Below are 21475 nucleotides of genomic sequence, written 5' to 3'. Positions count from 1 at the left end.
ACACACTATAAAAATTAATAAAATAAATAAATCAAGCCATCAGAAAAAAAAAATTATAGGTAAGATGATACTAATTGCGGGACTGGTCCGTCTAGTGTTAAATCCACAACTCCCCCAACCCTAATCTTTCATTTCCTCTGCCCCCTCCCCTTTTGCTTTGATGGAATAACGCACACTCTCTGTAAAAGCATACCTTTCTACGAATCCCTTATTTTGTATTCAATATTTTGTAAATTAAGTGAAACCACACGATGCGTAAATATAAGAGGAAACTCTCGCTCACGATTGGATTGGATTTTAATCGACGGAACGGCTTCTGATTCCCAACTGTTTTCAAACCACCTTATGGAGTTAAGTTTACATTTGAGATAATCTGTTAGCAAATTGAGAGAACAAATTGCGTATTTTCTTTCCTGCACACACTGTCTTAGAGTAAATTCATTCCATATACAAGCCATTTTTACGATGAGGTATGCTTTAAAATGTTCCCTCAGGATTACCTCAAATTCTTCAGTTCTTATAAATTTGAGAGATCAATAAAGCAGTAAGAAGAGAAAAGTACTTCAATTTGGGTAGGAATACATATGTATCCATATTTTTTCACATTTGAAGGTTCTAGAAATGTGAAAGCTAGAAATTACAGTGCCAAGGGTGAAAAATAGACGCAAGAGAAGGCTTGGATTGGTTACGGTGATTCAGGTAAAAATTCGAAATGGGCTCTACCAATAAAAAGAGGAAACTTCAACCTATCTCAACGTTTTTCAATTGGGCCTGTTATCCTTCCCCATGCATGTCATCCTACCCTCTCTTTGCTTTAAGGGAACCACACACGCATTCCTGATAAGCTTCTACGGGTCCCTAATTATTTTTCAAGCCAACGTTTCTTAAATTTAGCGAAGGCTAGGCCTCGACATGTTTGAATGGAAAACGAAGTCACGCGTAACCTGTTTCTAAGGATTCAAACTCTAACCGTTTACCTAACATGGTTACAAGTTTATAGTTGAATTTACATTTCAGGGCCCAGTACTCTCTATAAAATAAAAATTATCATTTTTTCAACGTTAAATGTATTCAGAATATTGATTTTTCTTAAAAAGGCCTGATTTATTTCAATAAAACACTAGGGAAACAAAAATATTGAAAGATACAGAATTGAGGGAACGGTATGGAAAGTTGCAAAAGTTATTAAATTTTTAGTCGCAATAATCAAAATATCATAAAAAAATCATTTTAAAATAACACATAGGTGACTAATAGTTTGTTGAAAAGACTTGTGTCTGGGACAAGATATTCTCCTACTTCTATTGAACACATCATATTTATAGAAACCAGAGATGGAGGTGAAAACAGAATCAAAAGAGACGGATATGGGGGAAAGAAAAATAAAGGCTACAAGGAGGATGAAATACGCGAAGGAGGTGGTCAGGCAGGCGTTAAAGGAGCCTACGGGTCCTCAAAGTGGGCATTCATCGGTCGGTCGGTCGGGGAGAAAAGGGGTTGTCATCAGGCGTCCGGCGGGCGGGCGGTGCGTGGCGAAGCAGCGGAGCCCCCGAGGTTAAAAGGGGGCGGCCAATCAATCATCTCACACCCTCAACAGTTCCGTAGAAGGAGGAAGGACGAAAGCAGCGAGCATGGGGAGGAAGGTAGAGGCGAGCAAAGAGAAGTGAAAGGCTGTCTCAGAGAAATTATGAAGACGCATCCCTACAGCTAGTACGGACTTATTCGTCACGCATTCAAACTTACGCTATCATCTTTACATTTAACAGAGAAAGCAAGTAAATCTTTGTGAACATTCTTTGAATCAAAAATATGAAAATTCTTCCTCGAACTTAAAAAAAATGGCGATGTAAAGAAGTTTTTCAAGGATTTGCTGTATGTACCATGAAATTTTTCATTAAAACGCCTGATTTTGACCATTATTACGGCATGAAAATAGATGCAATACAACTGGTCAAGCAGGAGCTTGTCAATCCTCATCAGAATATCTCGTAGTGACTGAACAAAATTCAAAACAATTACTATCACATATTTCGTTAACAACCATTAGGATGTCTTACATGTTATCAAATAATGTGAAACATTGACATGGGAATAAATCGTGGACAATTCAAAGTAAATACTGTGAAAATTATTGCCATTCTCACTGATATGGAGATCTTTCGTAGGCAGCTGGAAGAGCTTAAATGCAATGGAATCTTTAAGATAAAGTATATCTCTTGCTCTTTATAGGAACCACATTTATCTCCGGATCGACAAGTCATATCTTGATTTATTTTCCGAAATATTCCTTAATTTATATTTAAAATAAAAACTTGAAATTTACGGAAAATACAGAGTACTCTATTTGACAAAAAACTTATGTCAAGTTTTTCATGTGTGAAACTTTCGAATGAATAAATAAATTTTGACAACAGAACATCCAATCCACCATGCTATTTTGCAGGTAACAACTACGTTAACTAATTAATTCCAAAAATTTTACATGATAGTGCATGTTTGATGAAATATTAAATGGTTAACATGTTCTAAATTCACTGGAGATTATCCTGAAAAAAGCCTGTACTCTGATTATTAGCTGTTTGAAGATATTACAACACCCAATTTGGTCTATTTATTATGACAGGGTTGATTTTAAAATTCATAAACTTTTTAGCTGATAGCTCAATTTCTAAACAGCCAATACGGTAAGAGAAAGACAGGTATTGCGTGGAAAGGTGCGTTCTTTGTGTGAGTCTAAGGCCGATCAATCATCTTACACCCTCACAGTGCCGTGATGGTTGGAAGAAAAGGGATGGGCATGGTGGTGAGAGAAAGAGAAGAAGGGCACAAGTAGAGGTGAAAGGCCGTCTTGGAGACGTTAAGGTGAACGGTAACACCTGGAGAGGTTCGAGGAAGGGCCGCGTGGATGGCGCCAGGGTGACGCGTAAGGGAAAACGGCGAGACGTGCGGGTGAGGAAGGGAGGAGGACCTTTATTAAGGTCGAAGATGGAAGGCCTCGCGATGAAGGCGGTTGGGAAGGGGTCGGAGATAAAGAAAAGCAGGGAGAGGCGATGAGAAAGGGAGACATTTTGGGGGAGAGAATTTAAGGAGGAAAAGGGTGAGGTTACTTGAGGCAAAAATAGCGTGGGCAAATGCAGTGAATACGTGGTGGCGAAGAAGGAAATTCTGGTCAGAAAAACCACGCAGGTCACGGTGAATACATATACACGGAAATGAAAAGATTGGTTCATAAGTTCAATTAAAAATAACAAACGAGATGATATTAAAGAAAAAGTGGACAGGAGGGTAGGGTGGGTATGACTGAAGGCATAGTAATAGAGAAGTGCTCGGAATACTCTAAGTATATCACCCCCAACGCTTCTCAGAAATCTCGTGTAAGCCCATTGTAAAGTGTGTTTAAGATACTAGGAATAGAAAGACCTTCGCTCTTGTGCACTTAATTTCGAGCAAAAACTACGCCGAACACAGTGAATACATACACGCATAAATATAACAAATATATATTACAAATACATAAAAGCTTATGCGGTGGTTTGACGCTACCATAGAATATGGCCATTTTGAGTAAAATAGGTTTATATTAGTATTGTGTGAATGTCTAAAGATACAATAATTGATCCACGCCGTCAGATTTTCCCGTGAATGCCAAGATTCATAAGTGTAGAGGCTATGAACAAGGATTAGATTTACATTTGACATTAACATTAGATTCCCCTAGTCTCCAAACGGGTATCCATTCATCTTCCGAGGGGGTATTTCGCCGAGAAATTCAATAATTTATAACCGTATAAATTGAAGCAACCCTTTCAAATATTTGAAAATATTTTTTTAGATAGATAATTTAAAAAAAATGGAATGTATTGAAAACGATAGATGGTAATGATGAAACTGAAAACTGCACATTCTGGCCTTTTACATGGAATTATTTCATCAAGTTATGCATTACATTTGCTTGAATAACTATAAAAATTTCTTGTGCCCTGGATAGGGACAACCTATCCAAGTGGAACTCTGACCCGCGTTCTCATTTTGGCAAGCGAGAACTTTACCCCGCCAACACCTAAGCAAGCAATAGGTGCCTACAGATGCTATGACTGCTGCTCTACTTCTAATCGTCTCTTGATTATCGAAATTCAATAGTATAGAGGCAATGAGCAAGCAAAATGAGACGTCCCTTTGTTTTCATCAGTAGATTTGCCTTCCGAGTGAGTACTGTTCCGAGAGATCGATCCTCCTTAATAGGCACACCCTCCCAAAAAATTGATCCAATATTTTTTAGAGAACTCGGAATTATAAAGTAATGAATCATGTTTTAAACGATAATAACTAAAATATAATTTAAATTTTTTACCTTTTATCAATTGCTACTTTAACAATTATTAAATAAGCTCACATTTTGGAACGTTTTCGAATTTTTTGTTCGCGAAAAGCTGCAATTTTGGAAATTCCCGTTATTCAGCTGTGTTTGATGTTCCCAGTGCGCTTCATACAATAATATTAACTCGAGAAGGAAAAAATAAACAACTATTTTATCAAAATTTTAAATTTCAAGGGTCAACTGCGGTCCAATTTGGCGTAGAAAGATAGTAATTAAAATTTTACTGGTCAATCATATGGAACACATGTGACATTTCCAGTTTAAAGTAACGTAAAATGTAGACAATTTTGATTCTATTGCCATTCGTGAACACTACGAGAGAGAATTGCTTTTCAAATATGCAGCTATATATTTTGCATTGAAATAATGAATGAGGCATTACGCCCGCGTAATGTGACCAATGCGTGAAGAGTGGGTTCTCTGACAAGTTTTAAAAATAATGATGGGATACCGAGTTAGAGGGTAGCATTATGCATGTTACTCCTTTGAGCTGTTATGAGACCATTATCCATCCTATTCTCTAGTGTCAATTATGTCTTGCTGAAAACGACTCATTTCATACAGCAAAAAAAAAATTGGTGAGAGTCCTCAGAAGTAGCATATAATTGTGTGTGTGTGTGTGATTTAGGTTTCGGATGCGAGAGATTCATTACAGTGGTAGCCTTAAAAATAGCACCCTATCGTAACCCAAGTTGGTAATTACATATTTCTGTCGAATCATAACAAGTTTTTTTCGTGTATAATGTCACCGATAAATGTATGATTCCTTGAGAGGGTATTAGAGGGACAGAAATTTAAGACATAAGTAATTAAAAATATGAGTGATTTTCAATATTAAACAAAATCTTCTGCCTATCGATGGCCAAACGCAATGCTGTCCCTAAATCAAAACTTAATTAGTATATTTATTTGAACAAATCAATCGTTACGAAGTCTAATGAGAAATTTTGCATTATTGAAACAAAAGCAATCGTTTGACCAGGAGTTACGCTATAAAAAAGGTAAATACAAGTTCTTAAGGAAATAAGAGGTAAAAACCAAAAGATTCAAATAAGAGAGGATTATCACTTGCATTTAATATCGTAAAATATATATCTAATTTAAAAAGGATACCTATTGATATATCTAATGTATTAATGAATCGCAAAATAATCTTCTCCTTAAAAAGGTACTGCTCTCAACACGTTGATTAACGCTCCTTATTGATATTATATTATAGCCTTACTTGTAATTTAGAGCATAGTAATGTAGTGAGCTGAACAGTGGAAACTAAAAAATAGATTGTGTTTGTTCTAGTTAAAAAAATTGGAATTAATTAGCGTTTATTCTAATTGAAATAGTTGAACATGTATCAATAATTAAGGTCACCTCAGTCAATTTTAGAACAAATTCACAATTTATCTCATTATGAATTGATTTGACATTTTATCATGGGCCTTTTAGTCACATCACAAATCTAATGAAAATTCAGTCTCAAGCAATAGTAACGAGAGGAAATCAATTGAACCGAATGTCAAAACTCAACAGCGATCCCAAAGGAGATCCATGGGAAAGGCCATTTCCTCTTCAAAGCAAACTTTCCTCCCATCGAATATTTCGCCCCAAGGGGAACAAAAGTCCGGACTAGACTTGCGGAGTAAACACGTGGACCACCTGGGCGAGGCTTTTGTGATTCCGCTGCCTCTTTGTCACAAGGGAGCGAGTGAAATGGATATTTTTCCTGCGAATAGTACTCAAACGAATGCGATCAGCGCACTACCGGTTACTGACGCGTCTCTTTTGGCTGGGAACAGTTCTTCAGATAATGAAGCAAAACTGAAATCCAAACATAATGGAGATGTGCGTTATTGAATAGCTGGGAATGGAGACATCACATCCGAAAAATTAACTCCGTGTAGCATACCGATGTTAGTATGATAACCTCTTTGGATTATTTTTACCAATCATAATGGTTTCAACCCGTAGTTTGCTTAATACTGGTGGTATAATTCTCCCTGAACAAGACCTAGAGCGTGTAAATTTCATGCAATCATGCACAAGTGGAAGCTTCCATCCATTTCTATACGTCGTATCTTGCATGTAGAAAATTTTCGCCAGCAGATGTCAGAATATAATAGAAAATTGCCGAATTAAAAAATTGGGAATGAAGATATAAAGTCACAGAGTCACCTCCATCAGTATTAAGTCGTATGTAACATCAACTTCTTGATTAACTCCTTCATTAACTCTGGGTCCCTATCTAAATTTTGCTAAGAAATGGCGAAAGTAAATTTTTCCAAAGAGTATACCAAAGACGTGCAAATTGCATAGTTCCGTGGGAGAGATAGATATCCTGAAAGTTTTGCGTTGCAACACGCATATTATTGCTGGAAATCCCTCCACCAGGAATTCGCATCACCAGGAATTTGCATCTGTCCTAATGTGGATGTCAAATTTATGACTTACTTATCTTACCTATCTCTTAGAAATGACCTATGGCCTTCATTTCATGGAAATTAATGTACATTATAAGTAAGATGATTAGCGTACTATAGAGGTCGCTATAAAAGAAAGAAAAGATAAATCTCCATCTGCTCTCATAGTATTAGTCTAAAGAATGTTATTGCCTCTGGCCTAAGGTACAGGGATATGCTCATCAATGCGGCTGAAAAATTTTGAATTTATGCATGTGGCAATGGTAAGACATATGCTGTGACGCTGATATCATTTTGAATAAAAAAAACTCTGGGGTTATATACAGCAATGTTACCAGTAGTTATTGTACCTGATGATGAAGTTCAAAACCAGGCTTTTATTATTATAATGCATGGAACTACAAAACTCATACGAAACATTCACAAATGAATTTGAAGTGTATAAGATATCATTTGCTCATATAGAATTAAAATTTATACTTATTTACGGAAAACTAATTTATCCCCCGAGAGACACAACAATATCAGTTCTCCATCTTTTACGTGTAATTGAGTTTCCATAGCTTCAATGGAATCTGGTGAAATAACTAGATGGTACTAGTTGGACTGACAAAATGCGAAGAGAATTCATCAAACATACATGAATGAGCGGCGGAAGAGCTTATTTTTCCCGCAGAGGGAAGGGGTATCCTTCGAAGAGAATGGGATAATACAAAACAAGAGAGCGGTAAACTCGTCTGGCGAAAGCGATCGAAAATCATTCTGAGACGAGTTTTCGGGGAATCAACGAGTCTGTCGTCGCAAAAATAATCGCGATGATAACGGTCCATAGCCGGCGAAGCGCGTGTTTCGTCCGGAAACTGTTTTTTGGCGAGTTCATTAATTTAAAAAGGTTTCACCACCCCCCAAATCCCCTCCCCCATGGGAATTAATTGATTTGGCAAAGCTTTCTGCGGCGCGCCGCAAAATTGCATTGCTTTTTCAGCATCGATGACTGTGTGATAGTTTTTCGGTGTAATTAAATGTGTAAAATAAAAACGGAAGCCGGCGTTGACGTGCCCGATCAGCCGAATGCATTCTGCATCATTGAGAGTGAAAATTGTTGAGCGGGGATGTGACTTAGTAAACCAATTGGGGCGGTAATAAAATTGCATTTGTGGTCTGGTGAGTGGGAGAGTGATTGGTGGAAAAAATAAACGAATGAAATCGTTGTCATGGGATTAACAACCAAGGAAAGAATACCTTAACAAGCGGAGAATGTTTTACCATGGCTTTACCACAACATGGATGATGATAATGGTTTTACACCATAACTGATATACGCTGGAAATAATATTAGAGAACTGAAACCTGTAAAAGTAGACGATTGTACAAGTCATACTTGAACCAAAACCGATATTCTTTGTATATTATTTTCACGTACTATTTTATCGATCAACATATTATCGTGTAATAAATATTTCTCTCATTCTATTAAATTAGATGCCATGTACAGTATCAATTATGTAATATTAACCCACTCTATTCACTATAATGTATTGCGTATTTTTCTAGATAAATAAGTACGTTAGCTAAACTAAAAATACATATTTTAAACAGAAGAATTTTTGAAAAAAATTGCTTCTGCTATAATTTAATGCATTTTGTTCAAGTTAAAATTAGGTTTTATCACATATTTCCATAAATGTACCGGGTCTAAAATTTTTGGCATTTTGAAAAACCTTTTTTGGTACAAAATTATATTGTATTGAATATTCTGTGAAACATAAGTCAAATATTACTTAGTTGACACTTATGATTAATACATATTTATCACAAATCGTGAGAAGCCATAATATGAGACTAGCATCACTCAATACATTTGGTAAAGCAATTTTGGACAAGATTTGGAGCATAAATATAAAAATGGAACACTATCTGGGAATATAAAGCCATCATGTTGACAGGATGTCTAGAGTGGGTTGTAATAGAGCATTATTCACCACATCAACGCGAGTGATGCCTCCTTACTGATCGGTGAGAGGAAACCTTAGGAGAGGAAATTTATGGATGGCGGCCCAGAGAAGTTGAGAAATGGCTTTTTAAAGGAGCAGTAAGTCATAACGCTTCCAGAGGATCGACAGGGTAGACTGGATAAACTGAAAAGAATATCGAGAGCTGTATAAGAAGCAAAATTTGATATCGTATGTGTAAGGAGGAGTCTGCATGTAACGAGGAATACTATCATTCTAACTAGCCGATCAAAACATTCGATGGTGATGCATTATGATCCTTCCACGTTATGTTGAGACCAGAGATTGTACTCAAAAATGCCTAATGAATTGGAAGAACGAGTATTTATTTTAAATTCATTCTATTCAATTTTTGTAGCTAGTGGGGAAACTAATCGTAAATTAAACATTAAATGCAAAATATTTTTCTGGATGTATCAATTTTCTTCATTTCACTGTCTTACCGGCTAAAATTTAAAATGGCCAAAGTACGATTTTATAAACTGATATGTAATATAATCTCAAAAAATTAACCGATGCCTGAAAGTGATATTTAAAACTTGAGATAAACCTATTTTAACCACTCACCAATAGAGAAAATGAGGATTACTTAACTGAAATTAATTAATAATCGCATCAACTAGGCTTTCCTTTGGCTCAAGTCAGCTATTGCATTAAATGCACTGAATTTTTACAGGGTAGTTTAACAGGCCAACTTAGATTCATGTGCCTAGAAATTGCATGCAATAAAAATGTTTTATATAATGCTATAATTTGATCTAAAATCATGATAAAATAGCCAAATGTGTCTTCTAATGCATAAATTGGGTGAAAAATATTAAATTCGTTGTGTTATCTCACTGTATTGAAAATGTAATTAAACTTGGCATGCCATTGCGTTCGATGTAAACGTGTCCCATTGCGTCAAACTGTCATATCGGTGGCATTGAATAGAAGTTTATTTTAGACTTTAGAAGTAGACTTTCCCACAACTATGCCTTAAACATTTGCAAGCATGAGGTAAGCTTGATGTGAAAGGTTATGTATTTTACAGTGATATGATGCAATGTTTATGAATAAATACTGAAGCGATATCAAAAATTTGATCGTCACTAATTATTAGTTCAATCTGCATTCCGAATTAGCAAGTCCATAAAGACCGTAAAATTCTTTAAAGTTATCAGAATAAAAATGGAAGTATTTAAACAATAGTTTCACTCTCTACATATTGTAGGCAGGGGTGGACAGAAGATATCCAAGAAATTGCTTTCATCATCACCACGCAATGAAGATATTTTCTATATACTCATAGTTGATTAGGTTTACTGCTTTTGGAATTAGCAGATTAGGTTTTCTACTTTAGTTTGCCTTTTGCAGTGTAATTTCATAACGTACACTTTACATAATATACACACAGAGAAAGTACATAGCTCAACAGTAACTGGTCGGATTTTTTTAGTTCGCATGGATTTGCTCAGTGCATGGTGGTAAATATTATTACAGAATAAAATTTGACGAGCACTCTCGTTTTGAACCAATCCGCGTACGTTTGAAGTAAGGTATGCACTCGATATTTACTTGCGGCGAAAATAACCAAGGGAAATGTTTGCACTCTCTCGAAGGACGACACGTCCAAACTGGCTTATTATTACCGACGATAAATATACAAACACACAGCCCTGTGCATTTCGCCATCGTATGCCGAAACCGATAGTCAAGTCAGCATGCACACCGCAAGCATGAGCGAACAAAATTTTATATCTCCGGCTACACGGCGGCGCGCCGCTACCTTTCCCAAAACATTCACGTCTCTATATTAATTATGTTTGGATTGGGAGCTAAATAAAGCCACTCTCGTCATATCGAGCGTTCGTGGGTTAGTTATTCGGGGGTCAAAAATTTTCCGTAGTGGTAAAAAAAAGGCCAGCGTTTGCAAAACCGAAGGCTTGCACGGTAATGAAAATAAATAATAACGACTGCTCAAATTGCGGGGAAACATAGGTAACGATCAAGGCACACGCCATTTGTGGAAATTCTTGGCTGGTTGAAGTATGTGCATTTAAAATAATCACTCCTGCATCAAAATTTATGTTTTATATTTACTGTTTGCACCCAATTCTTGGGATGCAAGGGGTAAATGATCTAAAAATAAAATTCTGGGGTTTGTCGATGGTTTAAAAAGTGCTCATTTCAAATAACCGGTCCTGAACATCAATTTAACCCTCATACTTAATATTTGCAGCATATTCTTATGATAAAGGATTGATGATATACAATATAATTCTTTATCTAAGGTCTATGTTTTTATAGCACATTACGGATTATCATTATCAATTGAATCACCACGTAAAAATCCAAAATATAGGTTAGGAATAGTTATCCTTCTCCCTCATTCACGCATATATATTGTTTTAAGCTAGTTTTCTCACTAATTGTATGGTTCGAATAGTAACAACCAGTATGTATTCATTAAAATCTTCTCAGGTATTTTTCAAAGGGTATGCACGTTATCAACCTCCATAGAAATTGCTGATAAATCTGATTAAGGAATAATACCACAGGCAAAATTTCTTGACTGAAATGAAACTAAACTTGGTGTAGGAACAAGACTCTTACGAAACTTAACTAACTCAATGCCCTCAACTATGTCACCTTCTTTAGCTTAGAAAGTGCTCATCATTCCCATGAATCCGGTGACAAATTACTCGCAGTTGTAATACGGCGCTGTGTAGGCTAGAGAAGTGAAATTATAGAAAAAGTAAGCAAAAGATTTAACTTAAGGGTAGGAAACACAGTAGCAGAGAGGGGCTCAGATTCCTCATAGTACATCACCTCCAACGTATCTCAGAAATCTCGTGTAAGCCCATTGTAAAGTGTGTGTAAGACACTAGGAATAGAAAAAACTGCTCTTGTGTGCTTAATGCCGAGCAAATTGAGATGGATGCTTGCTGTATTTGCTCTTCAACGTGCACGACATTCACACACTATCCCACCTTACAAGTTGAAGACGACTCTGTTCATCGCATTAAATCTTGGAAAACAAACGCGGTGTTCCTTAACATTAGTTTACGATTCCCCAACCCTATTCTCGATGTCAGTAAGTGGTATTCTACGCATGGAATGATATTTATGTAATTCATTTTTTCCTGATCAAGTTTTCATTCATTCATTCATTAAACGCATTGATATATTTTTCGCGGAGTGACTTATAATGATAAGTCGAATATAATCATTAACGAGAGCTCGGTCTTGATAATTATCTCTTCAGAAGTTGAATATTATTTTCTCTGATTTTCTTCAGTTTAGGACGCCAATTTTCGCTAGTTAACTAAATATGGCAAGTATTTTCTTTGAAAATTTTTAATCGTATTAAATACCATATACCTAGTTTTGATTAATGCAGTAAAGTGAAGTTTGCTGCCGGTTACAAAACCAAGCCAGGTTCTAATCCCTTTGGTGCATAAAAATACATTTCCCTGAAATTAAGCGTTAATTTTAATATTTCCTGATAATACCTACCTAATGAGGGGTTGAGAAGCCAAGGGGTACAAGTGATTTTGTTCCTACAAAGAGGTTCAGAAATCGATTGCAGATTGCAGATTGATCGAAAACTTGGTGGCCAAGGAATGCTATCGAGTCATGCTCTTCTGTGCTTACAGCGAAAGAAAAATCAAATATACTACAAAATATATAGTTTATCTCGTTTCCTTCTTTACCTACTCTCTACATCTAACTCCGTTCGGAAAAAATAATAACCTGTGCCCCTTGGATTCTCACCCCCGTAAATGATCCTTCGTCTCTGTGAACGTGCCATTTCTTACTGTTAGTGATAGGTAAAATTTCACGCTTTCAAAGCGCGACTAAACAAACGAAAAGGCAATACCAACCCATCTCCAGACATTCCTGCCAACACGAATGGACCCGGGAGGTTGGTTGCGTTAACGAATGGCCAACGTAGAAGAGGATTCAATCTAGGGGTCATTGGATGAGAAAGACAGAGTGAACTAGGAGAGGAGAGTTAAACGCGGGCAATGGCCAAAGTGAAGGGAGGGGTGATGAAAGGAGGTAAGGTCACGGAAACGAGGTCAGGAGGAGTTGGAGGCGAGCACTAAACTACCGGAGCAGGCACAGCCGAAACAGTAAAGCTAAGCGTTATTTTCAAAGGCAGTTAGAGAGCGATGAGAGTCTAGAAGCCACAGGGAACTTCGTTACGAGGTATTCACGGGGAAAAATCCACCCCTTCCCCACGTGGGGCACCCGAGTTTGTTTCACGGAGGAGAGGAGTGCAGTAGCGTGCAAGCACTACCCTTTGAATTCCTACATCCAGGAAATTTCCGTGCGCGCGATGAGATGGTTCTCAACTAAGGCGACCAATTACTCAATCTTACCAAAGAGGCACTTTTTTCCAACGGCTAGCGGTGTCTTTTTTATATAGGGGTTCATTCGGGTAAGCGCCGTGAAATAGGTAGCGCAATTCCAACCGAGGGTATTTGCGGAGAAGAATAATACCGGGCTGGAGTTTATATGCCCATATCAAAAGGTTTTATAAAGAGTACAAATGGTCTCAGCCGTGAAGCTTGAAATGAAATAAAGTGAAGAATGATTCTAAGTTGCCACAGATAAGGGACCATAGTCATAAACCTGATCAGTTTCCATCCTACGTTTTATGCTAATTTAAAAACTAGATCTCACGAGAGTGGAAATGAAACAATATCTCAACTTGTATTTTTCCTAAGAACGAATACTATAGTGACAAAAAATACATCCTTAATAATGATATTACTTTTTCAAAACTATTTCAATCACATCATATTTTAAACTTCCCTTATGGGTCTGAGCTAATCCTCTCCAGTATTTTGGATGATAAAATAACTCTTTAATCGACATAGGTGTGCGTTCTATACGTTCTAAATTAAAAGCAAGGAGTTAAAAATTACGGGAACGGAGGAAGAATAACGTAAATCCATCCATTCACAGATACGTACAAACGTTACTCTCTGAGCTTAGAGACCATAAACCTTAGTAAGAAGAAGGTATGCTAAGGTGTTCTCTAGGTCAGTTACGAACCATAGTAAAAAGAATGAACTGTTGTTTTTGCGCAATGGCCAGTTCAGTGTGGCGGATTAAGTGCATACAGTGTACATAATGCCGAATTCCACTTTAATAAGCTAATTTTCTCACTAACGTTCCAGCTATCATGCGACCAATAACTAAATTAAATAAGCAGGTAAGGGAAGGATGACAAATATCAATCGTTACTTTAGTACAGACAGTACACATGGCCAGCATTTGGTGTAATTATTTTTCCATGAAAGAAATAATGTAAATACAGAGCGGCTCTGCATACAGTCTTAGTCGATTTAATATTGACCGAAATCATCGAAAATACTAAATACTCTTCCAGTAATGTGATTTAATCACATAGGTCTTTAAGTTGAACACTTTATTCAAGTAAAATAAATGATAGCTATGCGAATATTTTCACCCTCCGGTTTATTACGATCACATACACATTAAAACTTCTAAGCGAACAGACACAATGCTATTTCACATCATCTTTAAATATGAAACTATTGAAGGGTATTTTCAACGATACATAGGTTTTCCATAGATAATACTTCTTTTGCTATAATCGATCTTTATATGATGAGCTAATAAAAACAAATGTCTTTTTTTGCATCCAAAATTTACTTCGAGATAAAAAATGTTATCTGGCAGAAAGCAACGTGTAATTACTAACTGGTCAATAATTTAGAATTATCTCAAAGCAAATGATGCCAGAAAGGCACCAAGAAGTGATTAACTGGTGTGTAGGTTTGTACAAATAGTGGGCAAAGAAGGGAGATAAAGAAAAGAAGTTTAATAAGCAAGACTCTATTATAGAGGGTTGATATGACAGCATTTTGAAAACAAAAAAAGCACCATAATTTAGAGGTGAGAACAAGGCTTCACGTTCCTCACGACCTGCTATCCCATTCTTGTTTTTCTTTGCGTGCCTCCTCAAACGAACAAAACCTACCACCCAAAATCCCGCGTGAAAATCCTCACTGTCTCACCGTGATCGTGACTCGAGTGCTGAATTCTCTCGTTTCCTCTCGGATGGGTGCGTAAATATCCGCGAAATGAGAAGAGAATGAGGGGACAGGTGACCTTAACGCGTGAGAGTATACGAAGGGCGGCGCGTGATAACGCCACCTGCGGAGAGAACCTACAATTGCAAAGAGCATGAGAAAGACTCGCGAATACAGCGCGACGACGGGGGAATGAGGAAGTTCACGCCGTTGGTGGTGTTAGTCACGTCGAATTCGAATTCCAAAAAAAAAAAGAGAAAACGACTGCTTCGATGAGACGTGAAAAAGAAGAGGAGCGAAATATACGGAATGCGAAAAAAGACATGCGTAATGGTGAGGGGCCTTGACGGGAATTTTAAAATGGGCAACAGGAAATTTTGAAATGTGTTAATAACGACATTGTAGGTATCAATTACTTTTATTATCGAAAAAAAATAACGTGTTTAGCATTAAAAACGCAGTGTGGTTGGTGTTTGGTTGAGACGACCACCGGTGTAGGTCCTTCGCACCAAACTGAACGCAGATATTGTTAAACTCGTATATTACACATTTTCAGCCACTAGCAGCTGATACATATCAAATACCAACTAGTTTATCATTATATTTCATGGCAATAGAATTTGGCATGGCCCAACAAGTCAACAATTGATACAACGAATAACATGGGAACGCACAATTGTTGATAGTAGGGGAAAATTAGTGAATTTTGCTACATGTCATTGCAATTATAATTTGAAAAAATTTACCTCTGTATTTTCCCATAGACATAGGAAAATTTTAGCTGCGGCTTGCTTATATAGCTGATGAAAAAGATGTTACGTTTACATCCAATGGGAAAATATTCGGATACAATACTTCACTCTTGAAGAGACATAAGCGTCACCCCATTATATTTAACGGTACGAAAAGGAAATTGATAACTCGTAAAAGAATTTTACAGAGGACAATGAATGAAATCATTTATGAAAGAGTGGACCAATTTGTAAAACACTTGTGTGTAGAAAAAATCCAGAAATCACAGAGGACCATTGAAGAGGTGAAAATAAAAGAGAGCAAGAGGAAGGTAGCGCCACTAATGACAGCGTTTTAACGGAAAATCGGCAAAGGGAGCGATACAAGAGAAATAATATCGTGGAAGGTAACGACGCGTCGTAGCGACGGAGAGCGATTTTTTTAGACACTAGGAAAAATTTGTAACGAGGCCATTATGAGAAGAGAATAAGGGTTTCAACGAAGAGCCATTGAGTCTAAGCTATTAAATAACTGCTTTTCTCAACGTATAAGAACCAGTTATTATTCAATGGATTGAAACATAAAAAAATTTCATCTAGTATAGTAAATTCCCGAAAATTACTACGACGAAACCATTTCATTTATTCTAAGCCCCACGAAATCACCTATCATTTCCAACGGCACCTCACGAAGAATATTTAAAAAAAAAGGTAAACAAAAATTAAGCATAAATAAGAATTCATCACTTAAGATATCGGTTGAAAATTCGATTATCTTTCCTAGGATAATTACCCCATCTTAATGGACCCAATTCATTACAGTGCAGCAGTAAAGATGAAGAACAATGAAGATATTGCCACGGTATTCACGCTGCGATTCTTATACTAATGTATTACATTTCAAATGAGGTGGAAAAGCTTTTGATGTGAATGATACGTCAAAGAAGGCAAGAACAAAAAATATGTGCCGACGCCAAAAGGAATTTGGAAGTGGATTCCGGAGAGAAAATATTGTATTTCCAAGCGTAGTGGAAAGTGGGCTCATGGAAAGGGACACGGAGGAAGATGGATGAGAGCAAAGATGAAGTGAGAATGAAACTAAAGATAGAATGGAATGGTTGACAGAAAGAGCTAAAAGATTCATGTAATTTACCTATCTTAAGGCTTTTTTAAGATACAGAATATGGTCTAAAAACGAGCCAGCGATTATTGGCATTCATTGACTTTGGCAGTATAGTTGACCGTGCAGTTGTCATTATTTCTTAAAATTACTCCTATTGATTTGCTTCACAGAATATTTTATCTGCTAAGTATATGAAATTCCGAGGTATTGGAGTTGAAGGAAAAAAACACATGGTGATTTATTATGACTGACCATGGTTTCGTTACAGCGTAGCATCATACTATGGTTTCGTTACAGCGTAACATCATATGTTACGCGGTAAAGAACCAATGGTATGTCATAATAAATCATTATGTGGAAATAGCCAAATTTTTATTTCTTCAACTCCTACGATAAAGGTTTTCCACCAAGTAATGCCCGCTACTATTAATTATATCGGAATATACTTGTGCACTTATAGAAAATTGTTTTACTATCACTTTTAATGTTGCTCGAATCAGTCAATGAGAAACAAAATAATGTATATGTTAAATTCCAGATTAAGAGCTATGAGATGCTTCAATCTCTTAATGGTAAAAGAATAACTACATTACCATGGAACTTAATAAATTAAAATCCTCGTCGTAAAACGACGTTCTGCGATACCGACAAAAATTTTGAATGTTTCCTCCTCCTTCAATAAAATTACTTATGTGCTTCTTGAAAGCATAAATAGCTGACAGTACAATGATAGCGTTCGGTTACCATCATAAAAGATATTTAAGTAAAAATATAAATGTATGAAGGCCATAATGTAAAATTAAATTAAGTATGTAGGTTGTTTGGCGTCAAGTTCACCAAACCCCAAGAAAAGATCCCTTTGCTAACTTTTTCCATTTTAAGTTCCTACATTAGCTGAAAATATGCTGAATTGTTTTTTACTTTCTTTTTTTTGTCCTATAAGATATGTATATCTCATATTGACTCGTCATCCCCGAAACTAAGAAGCAAACGTAATACGCTGTTTTTGGAAAAATAGAAACACTAAGATAAATGAACATTTTATGCGATGTTTTCCTGTCATTCACATTAAATTAGAACGGCTTAAGGAACTATTGCATCAATGTGTCCAAAACTATGCAGTGTGAGGCTGTACGCAAAATGGGGAGTGTAACGCATAAAAATTTATAGCCAAAGAATAATCCCGCCTATCCTAACCTACCTTTACCAACGGCGGTGAATCTAGGGGGGGGGGGGAATGAATTGATGGAATCCCCTCCCCCCCCCCAAAGCCTCAGAGAAAAAAAAATATTTAAAATTATTGTATAGTTTGACATATAATAACTAAACCTCTTTAAAGTGAAATGTTTAGCACCAAAATGATGCATATGTATTTTCAGGCATGTCATTTTTCCAAATTGTTACCGGATTTTGCTTGGGGGGATGTGTCGCCATGTTAACCCCCCCTCCCCCCCAAGGCATGAAGCAGATTGGAGAACTGCGTAAGCAAATGAACAAATGATTCAAAATAGGGGACCTCACTAAGCCATTCTTTGCTACAGTTGCACTGGGAATCATAGGAGGCTAAAGGGAATCTTAAAATCTTTCGTGCTTATTATCAAATTCAAGCAGACATGAAAAAAATGCTTAGACTTTTGCAGGGCAAAAAATTATGTTCGAGGCAGTCAGGAAGGAGGACGAGTAGATACGAGACGAGCGATATGAGTGACGGAGAGATACGGGAAAAGAGAGAGAATAAGGAGAGGGGTTGGTGTGATGTTGGTTGCCCGGGGTTTCAAGTGATTGGTGAGCGGACGAGATAACTTGAGTGCTCGGAGTAGGCGGAGGGAGGAAGAAGTTTTGGCAGCTCTCCTGCGAAGAGAAATGAGATGTAGAATTGGGGCTGGGACCCGCGTGAGAAATGTACGGAGGAGAAGACATGTAAATGTGAAAGAATGGAACGCGGAGCGCGGTTTTGAAATGCGGAATGGAAAGGAATGGGAATGTGTGTATATATATTTGATTGATGCTTTGGCCAATGCGAGAGATGGGTGTATAGAGGAAAGAAGCGAAGGGCGAGAAAGAGACCCATGGAATGGGGAGACGTAACTTATTTTATTCATGCTCTGGAAGAAGCTCTTTCCCTTTCGCAATTTTTGAGGAAGGTGCGCGAAAGTTTAAGCGATATTTTCGGGAAATATCACTCGGTCGGAATGGACAAGGTTTTGTCAATAATGAATGATAAAGCGTGAGTTTTCTGAATTTTTTCTCGTTTTCCATGCTGAAGTCCCAAGATTCTAATCTTGTTTTAACCATTTGCGGTTCAATCCAGGGAGTCGGGCACAAATTCGTTTTTAGGAATAAAAAATAACTGAATGAATTGATTCATGACCTTTTAAATGCTCATATTGTATATCTAAAGTAAAAATTTACTGGTTTTAATAGTTCCATGTTCAGTCATGTCATGTTTAATATAATAGTTTATTCTTTGAAATTTTCACGTGTGATATACCTATGCTGAAAAATTTCCCAAGCATAATCGCTGTACCTTCTGATGTCGATCTCAACCCGGCGTTGAACCTTATGCTAACACAAAGTCTGTTGAGCCAGACATGACGTTTGGTCTGCAAATGACTGATAAGTTATTTAAATCCCTCACAACTTAATGTCCATGAATTCTATACAGTAGAAACAATTCTGTTCTTTTAACTTGTAGCTATTTGCGCATCTGATGGGCCAATGTGATTAAAAATTTAAGCTGTCTACCAGGAGGTGCTTTTACATTTTTTTTCAGATAGCAAATTGAAATAGTGTAAGTAACAAGATATCTAATTAAAAATTCTGACCTAACTAAGCCATAGGAATATTTTCTCACCAATCAGAATTTCATTCATCGTATTATTTGACAAAAATCTGTTAAATCCGATAAAATTTAACGACTCATTGTAATTGACGAATGAACTTATTATGGCCGTCCATTACAGTAGTATCAAACAAGCCATAAGAGACACTAATGCAGTATACTTCACGATTCATTAGTTAAGAACCGCATGATTACTATAAATGATAGAATAGTTACTGATCTAGACATAAATTTTAAGTTCAAATTATTCAAGTAATCAAATTTTGTAAGCATTATTTTCGGACGTTCCACATGATAATAATTCGCTGTATGAAGATGCGGCTACTGATACCGATTCATTTAAATAACTTCACGCAGTACTTGAAACAAATCTGTGTACAAAGCGAATGAAACTGATATTTTTTCCATATTTATACGACTCAAACACCAGGAAATGTCTTTCGGTATACCAATATTACCTAAAATAAACTCTTAAGCAAAGCAAATACTCTCTCACTTGCTAGAACTGAGTACATACCCACTACCAGCTGCGCATCAATGAGCAATTCAAAATCAGGCATCAAATCTTGGACAGGTAGAATCGACTTACCTATAAAGATAGAAAACGGTCGTATTAGAGTAAAGAATAATCTTAGGTAGTTCGATATATAGCATTTATTTCTTGTCACTAACATAAAACGAAATTTTACTATAAGGGGTATTTTTACCAATATTGTTACGTGAGCACCGATTCATACATTACGAAGAAATAGAAATAAAATCAAGAAGAGGTTATAAAATAAAAAATATTTCTTTGAATAAATTGAAAATAAATTCATTTTTTTTAGCTAAGCCTTGCGACTTGTAACTGAGTTCATTAAAGCAAAATAATCCTAAACTAAAAATTGGAGCATGACTACTCTTAGTGAAATAAATATTGTTTCGTTTCTTTAGAATTACATAAATACTGCGAAACTGCATACACAATCTTTAGTTAAAAAATAGCGATAAAAAACGTTTTGGCCCTGATTACCGAGCTTCAAGTATATGTCACTAATATTTTTTCGGAAAATAAGCAACCATATTCTTTTAATTATTCACGCATACCCCATGAGAAAATCTAACTGAACATTAACTGCTGCTCCAAATATCAAGTGTATAACAATGCTAAATAATATGACTTTAAGGGTAAAAGACCATTATTGAGAACAGGCAAACTCAACATATTCATTAATAACCCAAAGGTATTTTTTAAATTCCGCTTTTGATGTGACTCTTTTGACTCGAGTTCCAGCTCACCAGCTTGGTCGTTGCACTATCTGATGTTATCATATTAGCGTATAAGCCTTGGCGCTTCAATCCCATGGGTCTCATTAAACATTGAAGAGGCCTCCTTCGCCGGTCAGTCCTTTAGTTTCCTCGTTGTTTGAACAAAGATTACTCGCGAATCCTGAGGGGGAATGGCCGGTAGGCGGAAGGTGAACTAACATGTGAGGCAGGATGAATCTCGCAAGGCAAACCTAGGGAGCAGCGGCGAAGGCGTAAAGCAGCAGGCAGCCAGTAGCTTGAATCCTACAGAATAAGGCAATGAAACGGGACATAAAGGGCTCCTTGGCTATACGATGGCCTACATTGTCTATTAGACACTGGACGAGGAAGAATGAGAATGCTAGACTTAATTGAAAGACGGGAAAAAACGATTCGTTTTTATTTTATCATCTAGGTACATGTTTGAGACATTAAATAGGATGATAACTTAGATTTTTTCTAAGTAAATGCATAAAAAAATGAAATCTCTCGTAATTCTTTTAATGTAAATTTTATTCAGGAATTTTATATGGCCTACGAAGTTCATCAGTAACTAGACAAGGGTGGAAAAGAATGATGTTCTGAATTGAGTCACTGGACAATTTTATCATTTAGGTTTATTGTTGAGAAATTACAAA

At 36.6% G+C, this 21475-nt stretch overlaps 1 protein-coding gene across 1 annotated transcript in view; it reads right to left on the bottom strand.

Annotated features, from left to right (window-relative positions):
* Positions 1-21475, bottom strand: part of LOC124160597 (acid sphingomyelinase-like phosphodiesterase 3b) — a 1228662-nt gene that overhangs the window by 682918 nt on the left and 524269 nt on the right. The gene's annotated exons all lie outside the window — the stretch shown is intronic.

Source organism: Ischnura elegans, chromosome 6 (assembly GCF_921293095.1).
Source record: "Ischnura elegans chromosome 6, ioIscEleg1.1, whole genome shotgun sequence".
Lineage (NCBI taxonomy): Eukaryota > Metazoa > Arthropoda > Insecta > Odonata > Coenagrionidae > Ischnura > Ischnura elegans.
Note: the sequence above shows the minus strand (reverse complement) of the source record. Positions and strands in the feature narration are given on the sequence as shown.